This window comes from Salmo salar, chromosome 24 (genome assembly GCF_965601325.2).
Source record: "Salmo salar chromosome 24, fSalSal1, whole genome shotgun sequence".
Lineage (NCBI taxonomy): Eukaryota > Metazoa > Chordata > Actinopteri > Salmoniformes > Salmonidae > Salmo > Salmo salar.
In genome coordinates, this window is record NC_138314.1 from 13,407,327 (window position 1) to 13,432,544 (window position 25,218).

The window sequence follows — 25,218 nt, forward strand, 5'->3', positions numbered from 1 at the left end:
CTGTCAAACACTGGTATCAATAATGGATGGTGGAACGATATCAAGGGAGTTGATCACGTAACAAATGAGAGTAAGGATACAGTACATCAAGTGTCATACACACAACTGTGCACACAAACTCACACATGCACAGGGTGTTATGAATACACACCTAGTAGATTGGTAGACAGAGCAGTTAGATAACAGTCATCCCCCTCTGCAGAGACAGTAAACGGAGTGGAAGAGCCTGATGGTTAGAAGGAAGAAAAGCTGGGAAAAAAGGGAAAAGAAAGGGGAAGAGAATGAGATTTTAGATCAGACGGGTTGAAACAGATATGACAGCATTGTTTTCAAGGTCCAGAAAGTCAAGTGGGGAAAGAGATGCATCACTGAGCAATAACAAACTCATAACACATGCTGTATTCCATCTGAAACCACACAAGGACATCTATCAACTCATCTTTGAACTAACTACAACAGAGAGAGAGAGAGAGCGAGCGAGCGAGCGAGAGAGCTGGAGAGGTAGAGAGAGTTGGGAGGTAGAGAGCGTGCGAGACGAGCGTGAGAAAAGCAGAGAGAGCGAGACGAGCGTGAGAAAAGCAGAGCGAGCGAGACGAGCGTGAGAAAAGCAAAGCGAGCGAGACGGGCGTGAGAAAAGCAGAGCGAGCGTGAGAAAAGCAGAGCGAGCGAGCGTGAGAAAAGCAGAGCGAGCGAGCGTGAGAAAAGCAGAGCGAGCGAGCGTGAGAAAAGCAGAGCGAGCGAGACGAGCGTGAGAAAAGCAGAGCGAGCGAGACGAGCGTGAGAAAAGCAGAGCGAGCGAGACGAGCGTGAGAAAAGCAGAGCGAGCGAGACGAGCGTGAGAAAAGCAGAGCGAGCGAGACGAGCGTGAGAAAAGCAGAGCGAGCGAGACGAGCGTGAGAAAAGCAGAGCGAGCGAGACGAGCGTGAGAAAAGGACAGCGAGCGTGAGAAAAAGAGAGCGAGCGAGCGAGAGAAAAGCAGAGCGAGCGAGCGAGCGAGAGAAAAGCAGAGCGAGCGTGAGAAAAGCAGAGCGAGCGAGCGTGAGAAAAGCAGAGCGAGCGAGCGAGAGAAAAGCAGAGCGAGCGAGCGAGAGAAAAGGAGAGCGAGCGAGCGAGAGAAAAGCAGAGCGAGCGAGCGAGAGAAAAGGAGAGCGAGCGAGCGTGAGAAAAGGAGAGCGAGCGAGCGTGAGAAAAGGAGAGCGAGCGAGCGTGAGAAAAGGAGAGCGAGCGAGCGAGAGAAAAGGAGAGCGAGCGAGCGAGAGAAAAGGAGAGCGAGCGAGAGAAAAGGAGAGCGAGCGAGAGAAAAGGAGAGCGAGCGTGAGAAAAGGAGAGCGAAGGAGAGGGAGCGTGAGAAAAGGAGAGCGAAGGAGAGGGAGCGAGCGAGCGAGCGGAGAGGGAGCGAGCGAGCGAGCGAAAAGGGGAGCGAGCGAGCGAAAAGGAGAGCGAGCGAGCGAAAAGGAGAGCGAGCGATCGAAAAGGAGAGCGAGCGATCGAAAAGGAGAGCGAGCGATCGAAAAGGAGAGCGAGCGATCGAAAAGGAGAGCGAGCGATCGAAAAGGAGATCGAGCGATCGAAAAGGAGAGCGAGCGAGCGAAAAGGAGAGCGAGCGAGCGAGCGTGAGAAAAGCAGAGCGAGCGAGCGAGCGAAAAGCAGAGTGAGCGAGCGAGCGTGAGAAAAGCAGAGCGAGCGAGCGAGGCGAGCGTGAGAAAAGCAGAGCGAGCGAGACGAGCGAGCGTGAGAAAAGCAGAGCGAGCGAGACGAGCGTGAGAAAAGGAGAGCGAGCGAAAAGGAGAGCGAGCGAGCGAAAAGGAGAGCGAGCGAGCGAAAAGGAGAGCGAGCGAGAGAAAAGGAGAGCGAGCGAGCGAGAGAAAAGGAGAGCGAGCGAGCGAGAGAAAAGGAGAGCGAGCGAGCGAGAGAAAAGGAGAGCGAGCGAGCGAGAGAAAAGGAGAGCGAGCGAGCGAAAAGGAGAGCGAGCGAGCGAGAGAAAAGGAGAGCGAGCGAGCGAGCGTGAGAAAAGGAGAGCGAGCGAGCGAGCGTGAGAAAAGGAGAGCGAGCGAGCGAGCGTGAGAAAAGGAGAGCGAGCGAGCGAGCGTGAGAAAAGGAGAGCGAGCGAGCGAGCGTGAGAAAAGGAGAGCGAGCGTGAGAAAAGGAGAGCGAGCGAGAGAAAAGGAGAGCGAGCGAGAGAAAAGGAGAGCGAGCGAGCGAGAGAAAAGGAGAGCGAGCGAGCGAGAGAAAAGGAGAGCGAGCGAGCGAGAGAAAAGGAGAGCGAGCGAGCGAGAGAAAAGGAGAGCGAGCGAGCGAGCGAGAGAAAAGGAGAGCGAGCGAGCGAGCGAGAGAAAAGGAGAGCGAGCGAGCGAAAAGGAGAGCGAGCGAGCGAGAGAAAAGGAGAGCGAGCGAGCGAGAGAAAAGGAGAGCGAGCGAGCGAGAGAAAAGGAGAGCGAGCGAGCGAGCGTGAGAAAAGGAGAGCGAGCGTGAGAAAAGGAGAGCGAGCGAGAGAAAAGGAGAGCGAGCGAGAGAAAAGGAGAGCGAGCGAGAGAAAAGGAGAGCGAGCGAGAGAAAAGGGAGCGAGCGAGCGAGAGAAAAGGAGAGCGAGCGAGAGAAAAGGAGAGCGAGAGAAAAGGAGAGCGAGCGAGCGAGAGAAAAGGAGAGCGAGCGAGCGAGAGAAAAGGAGAGCGAGCGAGCGAGCGTGAGAAAAGGAGAGCGAGCGAGCGAGCGTGAGAAAAGGAGAGCGAGCGAGCGAGCGTGAGAAAAGGAGAACGAGCGAGCGAGCGTGAGAAAAGGAGAGCGAGCGTGAGAAAAGGAGAGCGAGCGTGAGAAAAGGAGAGCGAGCGTGAGAAAAGGAGAGCGAGCGAGCGAACGTGAGAAAAGGAGAGCGAGCGAGCGAGAGAAAAGGAGAGCGAGCGAGCGAGAGAAAAGGAGAGCGAGCGAGCGAGAGAAAAGGAGAGCGAGCGAGCGAGAGAAAAGGAGAGCGAGCGAGCGAGAGAAAAGGAGAGCGAGCGAGCGTGAGAAAAGGAGAGCGAGCGAGCGTGAGAAAAGGAGAGCGAGCGAGCGTGAGAAAAGGAGAGCGAGCGAGCGTGAGAAAAGGAGAGCGAGCGAGCGTGAGAAAAGGAGAGCGAGCGAGCGTGAGAAAAGGAGAGCGAGCGAGCGTGAGAAAAGGATTACGAGCGAGCGTGAGAAAAGGAGAGCGAGCAAGCGAGCGTGAGAAAAGGAGAGCGAGCGAGCGTGAGAAAAGGAGAACGAGCGAGCGTGAGAAAAGGAGAGCGAGCGAGCGTGAGAAAAGGAGAGCGAGCGAGCGAACGTGAGAAAAGGAGAGCGAGCGAGCGTGAGAAAAGGAGAGCGAGCAAGCGAGCGAGCGTGAGAAAAGGAGAGCGAGCGAGCGAGCGTGAGAAAAGGAGAGCGAGCGAGCGTGCGAAAAGGAGAGCGAGCGAGTGAGCGAGCGAGCGTGAGAAAAGGAGAGCGAGCGAGCGTGAGAAAAGGAGAGCGAGCGAGCGTGAGAAAAGGAGAGCGAGCGTGAGAAAAGGAGAGCGAGCGTGAGAAAAGGAGAGCGAGCGAGCGAGCGAGCGTGAGAAAAGGAGAGCGAGCGAGCGAAAAGGAGAGCGAGCGAGCGAGCGTGAGAAAAGGAGAGCGTGAGAAAAGGAGAGCGAGCGAGCGAGCGAGCGTGAGAAAAGGAGAGCGAGCGAGCGAGCGAGCGTGAGAAAAGGAGAGCGAGCGAGCGAGAGAAAAGGAGAGCGAGCGAGCGTGAGAAAAGGAGAGCGAGCGAGCGTGAGAAAAGGAGAGCGAGCGAGCGTGAGAAAAGGAGAGCGAGAGAAAAGGAGAGCGAGAGAAAGAGAGTTAGCATGGCAGGAGATGCAGATATGTTGATTAGAATCCTGAGCAGGTTGGATTGCAATATGTGTGTGCGCGGGTGTGAGTGTGTGAGTCCATATGCGCACATGTATAAAAAACTCCCTGTTCTCCATATAGGAACTAGAGGGTGAGAGTCAGAGAGAGAGACCCCTATTCCCTTTGAAGCGAACAATCCCCTTTGATGTTTGTTTCTGGCTGATCAATTATTTATCCAGAATGGAGAATGGTCTGACACCACTCAAAGTAAAGCTGAATGGAGGAGCTCATGTCACTTGAAGTTGAGCCGGTGATGGGTCAGGGAGTGATGCGATGGGATGAGGGGTGTGGTGGTGCAGTGGTAGTTTGGTGTTGACGGGGGCTTTTTCCTTGTCGTTTTCTTTCTCCACACAGACAAACCTGAGAGGCCTGATAAAGGCTATGCCCACAATCACAAATCCTAATCTGTACTTTTCAGGACTATTCCTTTTCAAAGAGATCGGGTGGTGGTGGGGGGGGGGGCTTACTGGATATGTTTGTCACCGCTTTCAACATCAAAATTGTGGTTCTGGTCTATGGTAAATATAGTATAGTACTTGTCTAGCCTAGCGGCCACCATTTTATCTACGTTTTGAGACAGCTGAAAGTGATAGTTCGTGAGCCATGTTGATTGGACACAGTTGATAGACTCCTGGACAGGGTAAGTCCAGTGTTTCACCCTCCCTTGGGGCTAGAGAGGGGGACAGGTGCCAGGGCAGGGACCATGGGCGCTAGCTAGCTGCTCCCCTCCTGATTCACAAGTGGAATATGGAAGGCATGTGAGCTACACCCAGAGAGCTTATCATTACCGTTAACTCCTGGCCACTCTGAAAATAGCCCAGAGTACCCAGGCAGTGAATTTGAAGAATTCCCCCCTCAAAACACAGGACTGGTTTAAGACTTTACCACAGCAGATGTTTGCTAATGGTCTGGGGCTGAAGGGACAGGGAGAAGAGATCACGCCAATGTCTCCCCCTGCTTAACACCATCCACCAATCACCAACACCCCTGTTATCCACGCCACTAAGTCCAAAACACACTGGGATGCCAAGCATGGCATTGTGTGGTGATAACATTATTGAAGAAATGGTGTAACTCATTTTCATAACATTCAAAGCTGAAAGATTAAAACGTAATTAACTTAATTCCACAAATGATGTGATAGATTTGACTGCTCTAATGAGGTAACCACTCAAAGGGAAAATCAGTGTATATTCTGTTCTACCACAGAGGGAACGCAGAATGCAGCACTTGCTCTGAGGCCGAGTCCTGAGTCCCAGTTATGCCGGTGCGGAGCTTTTCCTAAAGGATAAATGTGTTAACAGCACAAACATGGGCCTGTATTGTGCTCAAAATAGCCTGGTAATAAATGTAATCACACGCCCACACTTCCAGCATGGTGGTGGTCCTGACGGGGAGATGCAGCCAGCCAGCCAGCCAGCCAGCCAGCCAGCCAGCCAGCCAGCCGCACTCTTCAAAGCCCTCCCCTCCCCAGGAGAACTCAGCTAGAAATCCTCCCCACCAGTGGTGTAGTGAGCCATGCCTGGAGAAGTGGGTATTCTGCAATTTTGCCCCAAAAAATCCCAAATGGCGTGCCCAGTGAAGGAAAGGCACCCTGTGTAAAAAATGAGAAACGGTGGCGGTACCTAAAATGATTAATCCCATATTGGTCTTTCAGTCACGCCAACCCAAGCTATATTGTGCAAGTAGGGTGATAGTATGCCCACTATTAAAACTGATAAATGAGGCTGATAAATGACTGACTCAGAAATTCACATGTAAGTTATAGATTATTTTGTATTTTTTTGCTCAGTAAATGTTTTTGTTGTTGTCAAAAACAAAATTTGATGTTCTAAGTCCAGAACCATGGTTAAACCACATCAGGAGCCCACTGAGGTCTGGGAAAAATCAAGGAAATGTTCATCTTTGAGCGTAGTTACCCTTTAATTCAAGTGCACTGGCATATAGCACTGTTGTTTGGTTAGCAGCATTTCTTTACCACACATGAGATGGAGTTTGAGCAATTAATGGCCACTGGATTGATGCAAATAATCATGATAAGCTACTTTGCAGTTAACATGTATTTTAAGTTTTTTGTAAAGCCTTTCCATCTACCATCAGACAGTTATGCCTATCATTAGGCACCGCGATATTTTCCCTGTTCCTGAAACCTGGATGTTTTACTTCATATTATGAGGCATGTCTTGCCTTGCTTCAAAGTAGCCTAACCAAAATCCCACCATAGAAATAAGGCAATTATTTTATAAAAGACTTCCTTATACTGTACGATTTCGCCTGTTCTATTGGTTTTCTTTTATTAACCAGCTTTCATTGTCTAGCAGCCAAAGGCATTATCCTAGTCATATTAGCAACCCGTGATAGTTGTCGCATCTTTAGATCTTCCCTCTTCCAAAATTTCGAACGGATATTTCCATATGTCCATGAAACCTCGCATGTGTGGTGCACATTTTAGAATGCTGTTTTGTCGCAAATTGCGTTTTGGAGGCCTAACGCTGAGTGCACATTGCTAAGCTTAAAATGTGAAGAAATAAGAGTTGATCTACATTTTATGCTAAACATTCTGATCTGTTCCATCAGCCTTATTAACTGATATGGCGTATACCTCCACTCCACTACTTTAATACGCATCGTGGGGATTATGGAGGAAGTATATGCAATGCCCACAACACAAATTGTGCCTTGGTGTTTTCCTTTTGCAACCAGGGCATAGTAAAGCAACACTAACCTCCACAAATGCTGTTTACATTGATATCCATACTGAATGAAGCACTTAAGGAGCTCATGTACACACTCAACTTTTTCACTTAATTAAAAAAAGGGGGAAATTAAGTTAAAATGTTTTATGCAACCGGGCCCAGGTCTTTTGGAATTTTAGAATGGAATGTCAAATGGCAATACAAGGGCTCCAGTCATTTCAGTAAACATCTTGATGAGGCCCTTCACTGTTCAGTGTACAGCCTTGGCCATTCAAATACACCTATAGCCACCCACATCCACCCCAACTCTGCCTTGAGAACATAGGACAAATATAATCAAATCGCTGCTACTGCCTTTTGAGCCTCAGCCCAACTTCCTTAAAAAGTGTCAGAATTTAAACCAAGGTTGGATTAGTATTGCCTCATTAGCATTATAGCCTCCTCCAAAAGAGCTTTGAATGATACATTAAGACGTTCAGTGCAAATTAATTATGACCCACTTTGAGAGGACTCAACCAGGAACAAAGAGATAGAGCCTGGCTTTATATTGCATTATAGAGGCACCCCCCCCCCCCCAAAACCCAGATGTGGGGTGGGCTGAGTGGGAAGGAGTGCAGGGGAAATGGTGTGTGGGGTGTAGAGAGTGGTGGGGGAGGGTTGTTGAGGGTAATTGAGTGAGACCAGCAGTGCCTGGTATCCTGATGGAGCTAAAAGGGATAGGCTGGAAACCTGACTGTCAAGTCCCCCATTTCAAGGGCCTATAATTGCAGTTTAAATGAATTCCTTGTCTAAACCCATCTGATGCCCATCTGAGAAGGGAGGTCTCAATGGCACAAAGGGCTACCTAAAACACCTGATCCGTGTGTGTGTGTGTGTGTGTGTGTGTGTGTGTGTGTGTGTGTGTGTGTGTGTGTGTGTGTGTGTGTGTGTGTGTGTGTGTTGTTGGGGTCAGCCTGCCCCTCAGCCCACCTGAGCTCTCTGATGGATAATACATTCAAACAATTAGCCGCCAAATTGGAGACATTAAGAGGCATCATTCAGAAATGTAAACAAGCACTGAATTCCTGGCCCTTATTCTTAATACCAAATGGCACCCTCTTCCCTTTATAGTGCACTACTTTAGACCAGGGCCCATAGTGTTCTGGTAAAAGTAGCACACTATGTAGGAAATAGGGTGCCATTTGGGATGCAACTGGTGATATTTCTTTCAGATTGTCCAAAATGTCAAAGCATTTATGTGGGAATGACTGAGTCTAGTAGTGATTAATCCTAATGTCAGAAATTCAGTTTAGGCTTCAGGAGTCTTTTAGCATGTTGAATGGCCAGAAAATTGCTGGATTTATTCCCAAACTTGAAGAAAACCTCCCTATTTTGAATGGAATTGTGGTTAAACATGACAGTTTTTTTTACATTATGCCTTCAGTGTTGGGTTTTTCAACATTTCGTCTACGAAAAACTGAGAAAGTATGAAAGGACAAAATATTTGAGACTGAATAAAAAAAGAGTAGTATTTAATTTTGTGCTCTCATCATCATCCACTCTGAGCTGGGAAAACATTTCCAGAGAAAAACAAGGGTAATGGAGAGAGAAGAGTGCTTCATTATGAGTTGCGCGCTGCACAAATGGCAGTCGGAGTGAGAATGAAGAAAGGCTAGCATTAGCGATTAATAGGTATTGGCTCTAGCAACGCAGCAGGCCATTAGCTACCAAGAACACAGTCACTTCTAATGCCTAATATTCTAAAAGGCATTAAAAACGCAACGGTACCAACAATAGCCTATCAGCCCATTTTAAATAGCTTGGTAACAGAACAGGTAATCTAGTTGGACTTTAAAGATGTGTGTGTGTGACTGCCTTGGTCTCAGGGCTTCCACACAGATTCTTTTTTGTCTCTCATCGAGCCAACAAAAAAATAAAAAATTCAGCCACCCAATCCTCAGTATCCACCCTCCAATTTGGGATTCAAAGCGCCTGTCCTCTATGGAAATGTAAAGTGAATGATAATCCACTGTTGGGTATAGCAATGCCAGGATAAGCAAAGCTTAGCGAGGAGTGTGGCGAACCATTGCTGAAAAGTTTCAAGCGCTAAGAAAGTAAGTAATTGTTTACCATCGATTTACTTCCACCTTTTATCTTCGAAGCTCTTCTCTGTGTGGAAACCCTGAGACCTACACAGTCACACACACACACTGGTATTTTTACTCGTATTTCCACACACATATAAGTCTTTGCTCATGCTTTCACAGAGAGAGTGGGCTCCCAGAAAAGCTCGTCTCTCAACATAAAGGATAAAGCTAGGTCTACCTCTTATCAGCGTAGACCAACATTGTATACATCATCTCTCTGGACAGTATTTTCAGTAAGCTTGTTCATCATATTAGCCAGAATGTTACAGTGTGGCATCAAATAAGGGTCTTTTCTATATCTGTTACATTACACTCAATTAGAGAGAATACATGTGATGCCGGTATTTACAGCCAAGATGAAAGAAAAAAACGGGATGAAAAAAAGGAGCACATCTTTCAAAGAAGTGCACGAAATCCACATTGCAATTACTGTCAACTTAAAGCATCTAAAACCACACTACCTGCTTCAAACATCAGAAATAACAACAGAATGAAGGCAAGTCGTATCAAAAAGAGAAAAAACAGCAGCAAAAAAGGTACACTGTATTCCTCAGATTACAAAAAAGCCCCTCTGTCAGGTAATAGACTCAATGATGTGTTCAATAGAACATTTTTGCAGGCAGGCAGAGAGACGGAGAGAGGAGTGGCGAAGTGGGGTAGCTACCTTTGATGTTTGTTGGGTCTGTCAGATGGCTGGGGAGTGGACTGGGGGAAGCTCTATTAGAGTTGACGCGTTGCTACGATCCACCTGGGAGATCTGCCTCACACAGCAGCTGCAGCGAAGAGAAAACAAGGACACGGGGAAATAAATAATCAACCAAAACAACCATACCCCTTTACATAATACAACCGCTGCAGGTTCACACACACAGGTACTAGTGGAGGCTCCTCAGAGGAAGAAGGGGAGGAGCATCTTCCTCAGTGATTGTCATAAAAATACAAATTGTAAAACATTTAAAAAGTTATCCTTTTTAGATAAAACTATACTAAATATAAATCAAGTCACCAAATAATTGATTTAAACATAATATTTTGCATTGAAGGTCTACAGTAGCCTCAACAGCCCTCTGTAGGGTAGCACCACGCTGTACCTGGAGGACAGCTAGCTTCCGTCCTTCTCTGGGTACATTGACTTCAATACAAAACCTAGGAGGCTCATGGTTCTCACCCCCTTCCGTAGACTTACACAGTAATTATGACAACTTCCGGAGGACGTCCTCCAACCTATCAGAGCTCTTGCAGCATGAACTGACATGTTATCCACCCAATCAAAGGATCAGAGAATGAATTTAGTACTGAAACCATAAGATACAGCTAGCTAGCACTGCAATGTATAAAGTGTGGTGAGTAGTTGAGTCAAAGAGAGAGAAAGACAATAGTTGAACAGATGTGAAGAAAATAATCTCTTCCAAAATTGAGAAGCAAGAGGTCATTTTTTTCACTTTCGTTTCACTTACTTAGCTAGCAAATGCAGCTAGCTAGTTTAGCCTACTCAAACACAAGGATGCTATGTTAGCTAGCTGGCTATGACTATCCAACAACACTGGAACTCTTCCAAGTCAAGGTAAGCTTTTCGTTTTACTAATTTAATGCAACCGGGGCCCACCGGTGTCAGTGCTAAACTGCTTACTGACTGTACACTAATGTTACTGCATGATTCTAGCATGTTTACTAACGCGTTAGTTCTATTAGCTATGTTGACGATGACGTTACTTCAGCTAATATGGTGACAACGATGTAGGCTGTGTGTAGCAGTTATATGGTTTGGCTTGGAAAGGTTCCCTCGCCTGGTCACATACAGCTGATGTGTTGTGCACTGAAGTCCACAAGTGACGAAGGGAAAAGATCAGGAGGAGGAGAGCGCATAGATGCGAGAAGGAATACAACGTGGCTGTTATGATCAGGGGTGTATTCATTACGACAATTCGGATTAAAACGGAACAAAACAAGGATAAACATACCTGAATTTGTCCAATAGAAACTCTATTTTGCAACTGTTGGACTAATGATTACACCCTCTATCAGCAGGCAAGAGTGTGCGAGGCGGTATTGAATGTGTCACTGTCTGTCCATGTGTCACTGTCATCTCAAATTTCTCTCTCAACCTGTGTGCACCTACGTTGTAAACGTTCATTCATTGGCTAGGTTGTAGCAACCTCATGACGGGTATAGAGAAAAATGAGATTATATTGTAGTTGCCTAAATCTATCGTTGTAACATTGAACTGGGTGAATGGAATATGAATGAGTCATCCAATATGCTGTAAGAGAAATAAGGCCATGCTCATGAATAAACTAAATCGTCCTCCATCAAACGGCACTGACCGCCACTGGCATGTACACACACACCTCAGTCTGTCACTCTCCCCTGTAACAGAATAGGTCAGTGTGCTAACCTAGTTCCCCCCCTCCAACAACCTAATTTGTACAGTAAATGGTTATCCCTTTCTGTTGAAGAGCCACTGGACATGAACCTGTCTAACAGATTAGGGAGTGTCCTCTAGCAGTGGGTCTAATAACCTGACAGGACAGGAGGGCACTGCTACTGCTGGGCAAAGAGTCTTTAAAGGTTTCAGTACTGATGAAATCAGACAAGCCGTGACATGGGTAGACAAACTGCACAACTGCTCCTTACTGCCATAACCTGCTGGTTTGTCTTCGGTTCTGTTTGTAGGGGAGTTTATCACTGTAGCTGGTCCCATCACCAATGCATCATTTCTTGTAACCCAACGTCAGCATTTCTAAAAACAGCTTTTTAGACTCCAGGCCAAATAAGCTTCACGGTACACAATCAGCCAGGTAACGTTATGTTTCATTAACTATGATCGGCAAGGCCCTCAGGTAAATCCTGCATTTATTTTTTTGGTCAACTTCCTCGTTCTGTGCAGGATTAGAATATCTCTACCTCTCCAGGGAATCTCTGCTTCTTTCTCTTCAAGGACATTTATGCTTAGAGCACCTTGGATTTCTGGGACAAACATCAAAAAAGTGCGCTAAGCCTGTGTCCAGGCTGCATTAGTTACCACACCACTCACCCCTCTCCAGTCACGGCAAGCCCCCGATGGAGAACTTTAAAATAGGAGATTATACCCAATGCACACAATAACGCAACAAAGTGGCACTTAGGCAACACGCCTTTTAAACTAAATGTGATAAACTCCCTTTACGTGCCCCAATCTCTCCAGGTTTCGTCATGCAGACAAAAGAATGATTGAAGAGGGAATCAAGTTACTGTGATCCCTAAAAAAATACAAAAAAAATAAATCAATGCTATACAGCCTATCCTGTTAAAATCCTTCCCGCCAGACGTCAGTCAGTCCATCTATGACACACCACCAGCATGACTAAGTGTCACCCCTAACATCACTATCCCGGCACTGCAGCTAACTGAAGAAATATCATGCAAATGTTAGTTCCTGATACTGTACTGACTACTGTATTTCAATCCTACATTATTCAGAACCTTGCATATTCTATCACAACTTGTCACAACGCCCCGCACCATTTGGAGGAGGCCCCAGTGTAATTCTCAAATTAATAATGAATGGGTTGGGGGCCTGGCTGACAGATGGTGGTGCATCCCAAATGGCTAGATACTGCACTATATTGGGCTCTGGTTAAAAGTAGTTCACTATATAGGGAACACGGTGCTCTCTATTTGGGACACATCCCATCTGGGGATTGGCTGATTGATCTGGTCGCTTCTCTGCGCTGTCACCAAGGCAATGCAGTGTTTTCTGGGAGGGGAGCTGGCAGGTATGAGTGGCCAAGTTAAAATATCCTCCACCCTCCTCATCCCTCCAGCACTCCTCCTCCCTGATATCAGTGGAGAGGCAGAGAGGTGTGTGTGTCACCAGGTAGGCAATGATGCAGGCCCCTATCTATCTAATACAGTAAATGTAACCATACACACCTAAAATGTTCTCCCTAACTGTGTCCAAGGGGCTGAGTAACTACATACCAGTGTGAATAGCATGCTGACTGGCACATTAGACCACATCTACTATTACCATGTACTGTACCAAGACTTAAATACCATTCTACGGAAGCCTCATGGCTTTTATGGACTTTGTCTGCTTCAGTTTGCTCTGATTGAGCCCGCTGCATAGGACCAGTCCAATCTGAAGGAATGTATGGTGAAACTGTATCGAGCAAACTCTCCAAAAGGATACAGTCCATGTGTGCCAATAACAAACAACCTTCACATATTACATATTCCTCAAAGACTAGTAGTCTATTAACTTTGAATTCAAATAACTATGACCTCTACAATGTGCTCTTAAATCCAGCAGGCTTCTCACTTGCCTACAGGTGGAGTCTTATGGAGAGGCCCCCCCAAACCTCATTCAGGTGAGACGACCTTTATTGAAAGCCTGGGCTTAACCGTCATCCCATTCAGACGTGGTGCTGCATGCGTAATACCCTGGGTATTACGTATTTGTCCTACTCATCATCACGGCTCTCGTCTCCCCTGTGCCTCTGTGTCAAGCGTCAGGAAAGGGCATAATCAGGGCCGGAAAGAAATGACATTCTGATCCCCCTGATCCGGACGTTATTCTTGAGGGGTTAGGAGAAAGCCTACCACATTTCCATGTATCCAGGTAATCCATTCACCTCGCGCTGATGAAAGAAAAAAAAAAACGCCGAAATATTGTACAGAGAAATGTCTGTCCTTCCCATTGTGAAGCCAGTGAGATCCAAGCTCCTGCAGACCTGAGCAGCTAATTGAGTATTCCAGCTGAAAATTACAGCCCATCATCATTAGGTGCAGCCGGCTGACGGGGCTGCCAACATCAGAAAAAAAAGAAAGAAAGAAATGGTTCAATTTGAGGCTGCTGAGCGTTCATCCCAGAGCTGACCTTCGCCAGCTAGCTTTCCCCTCCCTCATTTATAGACAGGGAGGAAAAAAAAGACCTTGCAGCCAGGCAGGCCCATCAAAACTCAGACTGAGGTGGAGAGCGACAGGGAGACAGATCGAAAATGCCCCACCGGCGAAAAGATTTCCTGCCAAAACAAATTGGCAGAGCGCTCTAATATCTGAAGGATTGTGGGAAGGAAGAGAAAGCTGACTTAACAGGGATGTTTGTGGACCCGGAGGCCCTTAGAGTGTCAGAGGACAGCAGAGGAGTTTCTCCATGACCCTGTTCCAATACCGCATCATTCTTTCCTTGTTTCCTTGAGGCAAGGTTACCACCCTGTTATTTCCACCAATCCAGCTAATTCAAAATCTGTGAATACTTAAAGGTTGGGAAAATGGATGCATTACTAAAGTACTCCAACAGGGCCAGTGTCTGCCCCAAAACAGTGAGGTTTTAGCATCTCTGCATCTTATTTCATCAGATACCAGATGGCATTTCATCAGATGCCACCCACCCCTCAACCTCCCCTCTATGATCTTCATAGGGATTGGCATGGCCCCAGTAGCAGAGAGAGAATAATCGATGTTTGCACTTTAAGCCACTGTCTGAGATTGCTGTTTGATTACATCACAGCACACCTCACCTCTCTGCCACATACATCTGTACTCCTCATAGGTTCATGCACACAGAATGAATCAGGGGAGAAACAGCCGAACACTGGAGGCTCTAGTTAAGGTGAAAGTTCTATATGGACACCGGAAGCTCTGGTTCTAAGGTGAAGGAGTTTTATAAGAACACTGGAGGCTCTAGTTCTAAAGGGGAATTAATTCTATTCCTAGTTGGGACAACAGTTCCACTGTGAAGAAAGGTTCAATTTGCTTCGAAGCAACAACTCAAGACCTACAATACAGCCTACAAAAATACCACTTGCCTCCATTTTTTTATTTTACTCTAGAAAAGTATACTTTGATATCATTATTGAAATTAATTATCAAACATTATATTGGGGCCAATGTCGGCAACACAGAACCAAATCTGGACTCCGGCCAGGTTCTGTGGAGGACGATAAGTTACAACAAAAATTGGCAAAAAGGGTCAAACGTTGTCCCTGAAACGGACCGCAACAGTTACAGTATAAAACCAGGAAAGAGATCAGTGTTCATTATTACACACACTTCAAAGACAGCACTGGGAATCAGATCAGACAGTGATTAGACAGGAGTGGTAGGAGACTAACTCACTGCAGTATGCATGTGTGTTTACTATCCTTGTGGGGACCAAAAGTCTTCACAAGGATAGTAAAACAATGAAAATGTCTAAAAAACTGGGGACATTTTGCCGGTCCCTACAAGGAAAAAGGCTATTTTAGGCTTAGGGGTTAGGTTTAGGGTTAAGATTAGACTTAGGTTTAGGGAAAATAAAATGTTGAATGGGCATCAATTGTTTGGTCCCCACAAGAATAGTAAAACAAGTGTGTGTGTGTGTGTATGTGTGTACACATTAGATTTTTTTATTTAACTAGGCAAGTCAGTTAGAACAAATTCTTATTTTACAATGACAGCCTACCCTGGACGACACTGGGCCAATTGTACGCCCCCCTATGGGACTCCCGATCACGGCCGGTTGTGATGCAGCCCGGGATCGAACCAGGGTCTGTGTGCCACTCGGGAGCCTTCTGTGCGCTTACATGTGTGCGTGTCCGACCCCAGGAGGCTGATTGTGAATTCATCCCAGCGCCCCGTTCTCATCTAGAACATATGGATGATCAGTCTACCTGATGGAGCAACAGAAGTTAGAGCAGGTAGGAGTTTACACGCTGCCAGTTTGAATAAAAGATCCGCGCTGGGATTTGTGCTTGACAGGGCAGCCTAAACCTTGTACTGTTCAATTATGTAACACCAAGTACTGCAACCCAGGAAGGCATGTGCAGGGCTCTGCTCTCATCGGAATCCATCCAGAGAAACCACGGAGGGAAGCAGGACTTGATCTCAGGTTAGGATGAGAGACGTGTTTATCGGCAGCCAGGAGATCAAAAGCTGCTGAGAGGACATTATCGTCTCTAAGGCTGTCCCCCAAATGATACCTTATCCGCTGCACTACTTTTGACCAAAGCCCAGGTCAAAAGTAGTGCACTATATAGGCAGTAGGCAACATGGGTCCATTTGGGTTAAAGTCTAGGTCTATTCCTGGCTGTGGTTGTGCAGAGTGAGGACAAGGGTACTGGTACGCTGTCATAACATTACATAGAAGGTGATTGGGGGGGGTTACAGTTCATTAGACGACAATGAACATGTTTCACACCAATTATAATTTAATTAAGAAGGACATATTGTTGGCGAGCAAATAAGAGCACTGGCTGAGGGAAGAAACAACATATTAAATTGGTGGGAATTGTTAAGTCTAATCACTGTAACAAACAAATGAAGTAAAGGAAACTGGAGCCTGACAGTGGAGCTATAAGCTCTAGGGCATTATACTGCATGTGCAGAGTGAGTGTGTGTGTGTGTGTGTGTGTGTGTGGTGAAGGTCGTTATAAAGACCATGACACAGACAATGACATCTCCTGTCATCGTTTAAATCAGCCAGCCTTGCTAATTAGCTTCAGACCACTCAGAGGAGAAGAAAGGGGGGTAGGGTGGCGGTTACATATAAGACAGAGACGAGGTGAGATACACACACAAATATATATATATATATATACACACACACATATAAATATACACACACACATATACACTGCTCAAAAAAATAAAGGGAACACTTAAACACTAATATGTATGCATGTATGTATATACACACACACACACAAATATATATACATACATATAAATACACACACACACACATATATACACTGCTCAAAAAAATAAAGGGAACACTTAAACACTAATATGTATGTGCACGCGCGCACACACACACACACACACACACACACACACACACACACACACACACACAGAAGTGTGTGGAAAGCCCTTCAAAATTGTGGTTTCAGTTATTTCAGCCACACCCCTTGGTGACAGGTGTATAACATTGAGCACACAGCCAAGCAATCTCCATAGACAAACTTTGGCAGTAGAATGTCCTTACTGAAGAGCTCAGTGACTTCCAACGTGGCAACGTCATAGAATGCCACCATTCCAACAAGTCAGTTCGTCAAATTTCTGCCCTGCTAGAGCTGCCCCGGTCAACAGTAAGTGCTGTTGTTGTGGAAACATCTATGAGCAACAACGGCTCAGCCACGAAGTGGTAGGCCACACAAGCCCACAGAACGGGGCCGCTGAGTGTTTAAGTGTGTAAAAATCTGTCCTCGGTTGCAACATTCACTATAGAATTCCAAACTGCCTCTGGAAGCAACGTCAGCACAAAAACTGTTCGTCGGGAGCTTCATGAAATGGGTTTCCATGGCTGAGCAGCCGGCACAAGCCTCAGGTCACCATGCGCAATGCCAAGCGTCGACTGGAGTCGTGTAAAGCGTGCCGCCATTGGACTCTGGAGCAGTGTAAACGTCCTCTGAAGTGATGAATCACGCCTCTCCATCTGGCAGTCCGACGGACGAATCTGGGATTGGCGGATGCCAGGAGAACAATATCTGTCCCAATGCAAAGTGCCAACTGTAAAGTTTGGTGGAGGAATAATAATGGTCTGGGGCTATTTTTCATGGTTCGGCTAGGTCCCTTAGTTCAAGTGAGGGGAAATCTTAACGCTACTGCATACAATGACATTCTAGACAATTCTGTGCTTCCAACTTTGTGGCAACAGTTTGGGGAAGGCCCAGCATGACAATGCCCCCGTGCACAAAGCGAGGTCCATACAGAAATGGTTTGTCGAGATCGGCGTGTAAGAACTTGACTGGCTTGGACAGAGCCCTGACCTCAACCCCATCGAACACCTTTGGGATTAATTGGAATGCCGACTTCGAGCCACCTAAATCTCCCAACATCAGTGCTGACTTCACTAATGACCGTGGCTGAATGGAAGCAATGTTCCAACATCATCTTCTTCCTAGAAGAGTGGAGGCCGTTGTAGCAGCAAAAAGGGGGACCAACTCCATATTAATGCCCATGATTTTGGAATGAGATGTTTGACGAGCAGGTGTCCACAGACTTTTGATCATGTAGTGCGTGTCTCCACTTTTCTCCTCATCTTACAAAACGTTGAAATCTCTAGCCTACTGAGAAAGCAATTACTAATCACCAATGAACCCTTTAACAGGAGTTGAGTGATGCTGTCCAAGTCAACTACTGCATTTCATCCCAGGGCTAGCGCATACAGCCGGAAGCTATAGAAGTCAGCCCAATGTAATTAACCACAACTTTTACAGTAAGAAAAAAAAAAGATGTATTTATAGAACGCTGGGTAAGTCACCATTTCCTGAGCTGGCCACGGAAAGGAGAGGCAGCTCCACTGTCATTAACTGCAAACCACTGGTCACCGGAGACTGAGCACAAAACAAGATTACGGCTACTCGGTTCGTACTGCTCTTTACAGCCCTGGCTGTATGGATTTCTAACCACACGCTGTAGGTCTTCCTGTTTTGTTCTTCTAGTCACATGTGATTGTTCAGCCAGAAAAAAATAAAGTCCTCATCAGATTATCCCAGAAGTAAATCCAGGTAGCTGCACATTCAATTATTTGAATTCAGAGTTTCCATTCCGTCAGTCATTCAGGAGGAAAAATGAACCTCCTCGTCCAAATAGGAGTTCAAAAAGAATTTGAGGCTTAAATAGAACGCATTATACGTTACTCAGATAGCTGGAGCCAGAGGTTGAATCCCAAATGGCACCCTATTACCTCTTTAGTGCACTACATCTGACCTGCGCCCTGTGGGCGTAGTGCGCTATAAGGGGAATTGGGTAACAATATTTGACACACAGCGACAGTAGTTTCTAAAAAGCATATCCTAGTGAAATATACCCTGAAAACACAGTTCACTGATGCTGAAACTGTGTCTTAATATCAGGCCTCATAAAAACTAAAATCAGGTAAGTGTTAAAGCCAAATGAACCCCATGTACCTTTAAATAGAAATGCTCACACTAGACTTCATTGAGTTCTAAGTATTCATAGATCCAGAGTATGGCTTGCTTAGGGCATATTTCAGATGGTCTAAGTATTTAGGTCTGCCGTCCCTCTACACGCCACAGACTTCAGTGTAAATGTAATCTATAGTTTGTCAGTATTATTAATTATCCTGGGCCTGTATTCACCAATTGTCTCAGAGTAGGGGTACTCAGGTATCCCGTCTTATTCATTATGATCAAAAAGGCAAAACTGTTCATAGATCAGCATCCCTGCTCCGAGACACTGGGCACTTGTAGTCTCTACCACATGCCTTAATAACCTTTCCACATGTGAGTTCCAATTATCTCTAACGCCCCCGCCCCCCCAGCAGCGTTAGTTTTTTATGTGTGATGTCAGAATGCTCTCACTGTTCCAAAATGTGTTTGTTACGCAACAGGACAATTAACCCGCACTGCCCTCGAACCACGACACACTTCATGCTAATTATCTATAGGCTATATTTCAACTTGTCAATTAGAAATTATTTTATAAGAGTTTGAATTGAGGTGTTCCAGCTCCTCATTGATTCACACAGAAGTAGGCCATTTCACTTTGCCGAGAATTTATGTTTGAGGCTTTACTGTACCTGACAAACTTCTCTCTTCAATGAGAGCCCAAGAACCTCCCAAGTGTTTCCCATGATCAAGTATGCAGGCATTTGCACAGTCTAGCGCAAAGCTTTCCCCCCTGGCTGGCACTCGCATTGCCTTCATTGTTGTTTTCCTTACAAATAATAGGACTGTGTTTGACAAACTGTTTCTGTGAGAGAAAAAAAAGGATGTTGCCATTTAAAATGCTGACTGTTGCGTCAATCAAAACTGGACATTCCAAATAATCGTTCTAATCACACCGGTTTAAGCGTCCGCTGCAGGGACCACTGCACATGTGTGTTGGTACATGTCAAAAGGTTAATGTGACAGAAACCAATTGAGATGGGCTTTCTGAGAGGCGGGAGGTTGAAGGGAAGACCGAGGGAAAAGATGTAGGAGGTAATGGGATTCTCATTAATGTTTCATGGATATTATTTCTCTTCCAGGCACTGTGGTTCTTCTCTGGAGAGGGGAGGAGGTTGAGGTGGGTTGATGGGGGGGGGTTAACTGACAGACAGACAACCAGTTGTCATGACTCTCCTTGGTGAGGATCAAAAAGGACACCCATTGGCTAGGCAAATGTTTGAGGATAGCCAGACCATCCCCCATGAGTTAATTGTTACATTATTAATTTAAATCGAGTGTCAAGTAAACATAGTAGGTAATTATTTGATAAATAACAGTCATCACATTAATGATAGTCACGTCACAGTCTTACTGAGTCAGTCTGAGTCAGACAGATTTCATCATCCCGCTCCTTTACTGAACAGACTCTGTGCTTTTGGTTGCAATTTTCTTATTACATATTTGGAGGCCATGCATGAATGTGCAATTCATATGAATTGTTAAGAGACAAACGGAATATGTGGGAAGATTGTTATTCTGTGCCTTACCCCGGTAACTCCCTGTTACAGGATTAGATTGAGTAGAACCCACAGTCCAGGCCAACTTGAGGCTGCCAATGCATTTCAGTAATGCCTGAGTTTTATAGGTACAATTTACAGCCAGTGTCAGGGCTTTGGGACTTAGCCTGGACACACCAACAATCAAAACCTTGTTTCCCAATAGAATCATTCAGTGTTTCATGCCAACGACAATATATTTGTTTTCATTCAAACAGACTACAATGCTATTTTGTATTCCAAGAGCTATTGTGAAGATGGCCAAGTAAGTGATAAATAACAACACTATAGACCTACATTGAAAAATAAATACTGTATCCACCACAGTGATGGCAATGCAAAGTCACGAGAATGTACTAGAATGTTGGTGTAATTACGTTCCATGTCATGTTGTCCTGTGGTTCTCGTGGTCGTGGTTTGATGGAAAGCTGGCGACTACTCAACAGATATCACGGCAGGTACATCAGAGCTGACAAACAGCAGGCATTGAAAAGGAGAAGACACATCCATGAGAGAGGGAGAGTGTTCGAGATAGAGGCCATATCCATTTGGCAGACGTTTGTGATTTCTGTAGCACCGCTCCCTCTCCCTGTGACATTAAAATGAGACAAACCTGGAATTACCTCAAGTGCTCAAACCAAACGTCAGGTGCAACATAACAGCAAACTGCCATTTGAGGGTTTTAACACGGGTTGACAAGACAGGCTGCCACTACAGAATGTTCAGGACAACAACAATGTGCCACGCTCGGCTGAACACATCCAACACACAGCTGAACACATCCAACACACAGCTGAACACATCCAACACACAGCTGAATACAGAAAACACACAGCTGAATACAGAAAACACACAGCTGAATACATCCAACACACAGCTGAATACATCCAACACACAGCTGAATACATCCAACACACAGCTGAATACATCCAACACACAGCTGAATACATCCAACACACAGCTGAATACATCCAACACACAGCTGAATACAGAAAACACACAGCTGAATACAGAAAACACACAGCTGAATACAGAAAACACACAGCTGAATACAGCATGAGAAAATGTGAGATCTCCTGTGAGTCTATAAAACAGACTACTTTCTCCCTCTCATCTTTCACAACAATTCCCTCTTAATCTATTCAAAGATGGGAGAATTACTCGGAGCCATCTTGGAGATTTTACAGCAAACCCTTGGCTCGGTCGTGTGGGGTGGAGCAGGCGGTCTGCTCAGGAACACCAATTAATAACTCTGCCTCGTCCCAAGACGGAGAGGAGAAACTTTGAGGAGAGGCCACAGGGACAGCATGGGGAATACCACACACACACACACACACACACACACACACAACATCAGAGATCCTATAATAGGATCTCTATGGGTTACATGAATTCATCGGTTCAAAACACAATGTCATTACTTGTTTTTAGAAAAAATAAATCCAATTCGGCTGCCAATTTCTATTCCTTGGTATTAAAATCAGATATGAGGAAGACTTTGTACTCTGTGTTCCCCCGAGCCCTTACGACACACCTCAGTGATGCTGCCTGGAATCAGTGTAGGTGTGGGATGGGTGATATTCACTCACAATGCAGCAAAACACAGCATAGGAGCCAAGACATCCTGATTGTGAGTGAAGGTACTGTCTAATTACCAAGGCCAACTACACCACTGCAGATATCATGCGGACACTACAATAACAAGCCAACTTGGCTAACGACCAAATCTAACCTTATCATTTCACATACTTCTGTGATTTCTCTAAGTTCGACAGAGCCAAATCTATTACACATTAAAAACTGTAATGCGGGGATTATTTCCGGAGCACAAAGTACTCAGCGTTAGAAACTTCCCAGTTAATCGATTGCATTATGTAAAAGAAGAGCTTAAAACACTACAACCACAAACTTCACAGGCTAATATATGGTTCGCACCAAGAAGGTATCCTTTCAAAGTGATGGCTTTCAACAGCGGCACACTGCTCATACCACCTGACCAGCCATTCCCTTCCTGCTCCGTTGGGGATATAAAGAACATTACAAATAGCTGAATTAGGTCCTGTCACATTCCCCAGATAGGGCAGTGCATCTCTATTGACCCTGCTGAGCCTTTGGGTCCCGTGGGGTCTGACTGTTGGTGCCCGACAGGATAAAGTGCTGCTGTGCTCTTCAAGGAGAGCTTCAGGCTGCGTGTGGCCAGGACACTGATTCTAACACCTGCACACACATTTTCTCTCTACTCGCATACGATTCACTCGCTCTCCATTTGGTTTTAACAAAACGTCAGGAGGACTGACATGGCCCGCCCGCCCCCCTCATCCTCCTCCTCATCCCTCCCGCCACCGGAGATTGACTTGTTATGGCGTCAGAGTAACTATGTTAAGGCACCTGGAGATGGAGAGGAAACCGAGCCAGAGCAGGAAACTGCTGTGACACACCCAACCAGCCCCAGCACACCATCCATCAACCGAAATCATCCGCCGTGCTTGTTCGGAACTCTGTCTCAATGACACTGAGGAATGCAGGTGCAGCGGCAAGAGGAGCTGATCTCACCTGCGAGCGCACTCTAATAAGTGTCTATTAACCAAAATAAAGCCTTGATAGGAGAGCAGTGGATGATAACGTTGAAAGATTGACTGATTCGCCATGCTTGATTCTACGCCCTGATTATTGACTGTTCACTGGACAAGAGATTCATATCCATTAGCGGCTTTTCAGAGAGATATTCCCTGCCATATTTCCTCCAATACACACCCATGCACACAAACTGCACAGTGTTGATCAGAATAGTGTCTTCTGCTGCAGTGCAATCGGCAGCAAAAACACACCTTTGGAAGAACACACAGAGACAGAGACCGTCAGGGGGAGAGACTGACCTACGATCTGAATGAGTGCCAAAAAGAATGACTAGAGAAAAGATTTCCTTTCAAAAGGAGGGGTTATCAACCAAAGAACAACGCCCTTGTTACAAGAGGGACCTGAAAGCGGATACAACTTGCCTCATTCATATGATGGTCAACGAGTGTCCCATATTTCTGCTCTTAAATGGGGTTCATGCATTCTTCATGAGATCATTTTTGAGCCCTTATTATATCTATAATAAATATAATTGTAAAATCAAACAGGCAGGGATGGTAATTTCTGGAGTGTACAATGACATTGTTTTGTAAGGTAAATGTGCCAAATGATTCCTGGCATAGATAAAGTCAATGGCATCAAACCCAGACGGTAACGGGAACAGAAGAACATTTGGGGGAAATCGCAATTATAGAGCATCCAGAGACAAACTTGGAATAGACAGACCGATCCAATTTCTCAATGATGTACAGTTCATGTACCAGCCAATGCATTCTGCTCCTCCAATATCTGTGGCCGCGTCGCCACTGGTGCTAGGAGCTTCAGTGAGTTAAAACCCAGCATATAAAAACCCAATTAGCAATGTATCATAGCTGGGAAAGGGATATGATTGTGTTCAGACAAAAAAAAAGAAAGTGTGCTCACAGGGGTTCGTTAACATCCACCAACAGTCTACCCTTTTACTTCCTGCCGCAATACAAAATCGCACTGAAATTGGCTATGAAATTTTAAGTAGGCTACTTAACATAACATAAAGTCACTCAGCCTGAGTATGGGGACAAAATGGCAAACTGTAGAATTTGAGACAGCGATAACCGTTGTTTTAGCGTTAGATTTCCACTCGCTTTTGAAGCATCAGCCATTTGTGGCATCAGGTCAAGTAGGGTCGAGGCCAAGATAACATGTCTTTATTCTGGCACTTCCTTCGGGGCACCACGGATACCGCAGTAAAATAAAATACTAAACTCCTCCTCTCGCCTCTCCAAACGAGGCATGTCTTGAGGATTCGTCAACTGCAGCACCTGCGCTATACTGCACAGTCTACAATTTGACGTATACATACCATGGTTAATCAGAAGTTACACAATAAAACAATAAGACTGTGGTCAGAGATCAACATTTCATACACATACTGTGCAAAGTGGGTGTGTTCCACTACGCACCTTTGCATACAGACGGCTAATACATTCACAACTATTGTTGTGGTCATGACCTTTCCATTTCACGTTTACTATCATCTGATCTCATGCTATTAGAAGTATAGAACAGACTTACCTGCTGTACTCATTTTACATAGAGTTACTTTCATCTTGGCATCATATGATTTGATCCATATGTGGTTCTGTTTGATGAAATAGACCTTCTCTTCCACTCCCAGAGCATCTGGGGCCTCAGATCTATCTAGCTAGCCTCCTCAGGCAGACAATTCAAACAGCAACACTGAACGCAGAGGTATTTTAAAAAGTCCAGTGCATTGCAATCACTATAAAAAGACTACGACAATAACAGTAAACTTGTTTGGCAACACTAACACAGGTAATCGTGATTATAAAGTACAAACAGACTTAATATATCTTCAGTACACACAGCCAAATAAATGCTTGGGAAGAACCTTCAAAGAAATGTGTTTCCTGTGTGTTTAGTAATCAGGCACAGCACAATAACCCTAGTATGCCTTTGCAACAAAACAAAAAAAAACACCAAGGCCACTCTATTGTCTGTACGGTCCGATTCAAGCCCATGCGGAACAAATGATTACATTTGTTACACTATGGACTGGATAGAGAAGGCTATACTGTAGCAATACACATTGGTACAACAACGTCACTCCGTGCGTGAAAGAGACACCGTGGTTGGCTCCAGTGTAGACAGACAAAGGTCTTTTTCATGCACTACAGTCCCACCGACTCCATCACTTTCAGAGCAGTCAGTGCCAGCAAATGTTGTGCCACAGCACACCACCCACCTCAGGTTGGGGCCCTGCTCATTACTTCACAGGAAGAAAACAGGTTAAAGAAGAACAAAGAAAGTATTGATCCCCATCTGAATCTCCCTGGTAGATGAAGGGAGGAAGTAACACTTCCCAACTTTGTGGGGTATTTATTCTGAGACAGTGAGCGAGACAGAGTCCATAGGGGTCTATGCGAGCCATTGTGGTTTAGTAGTGAGAACAGAATAGGGCTCTGGAGACAGGGGGAGGACAATGGCAAGAGGGAAACAGAGGGACAAGTCAACCTTGCAGCAGAGA

The 25,218-nt window shown here is 45.6% G+C and overlaps 1 protein-coding gene across 19 annotated transcripts in view; it reads right to left on the bottom strand.

Annotated features, from left to right (window-relative positions):
• Positions 1-25,218, bottom strand: part of arvcfb (ARVCF delta catenin family member b) — a 253,349-nt gene that overhangs the window by 135,213 nt on the left and 92,918 nt on the right. For 17 of the 19 annotated variants that reach the window (XM_082968493.1, XM_082968490.1, XM_082968495.1 and 14 more), the window contains exons 3-4: positions 9,366-9,474; positions 152-249 (exon numbers count right to left, since the gene is read on the bottom strand). The gene's annotated coding sequence lies outside the window, so the exon portion shown is untranslated. The remainder of the gene's footprint in view (positions 1-151; positions 250-9,365; positions 9,475-25,218) is intronic. The other 2 variants (XM_082968501.1, XM_045706711.2) reach the window with 1 other exon arrangement.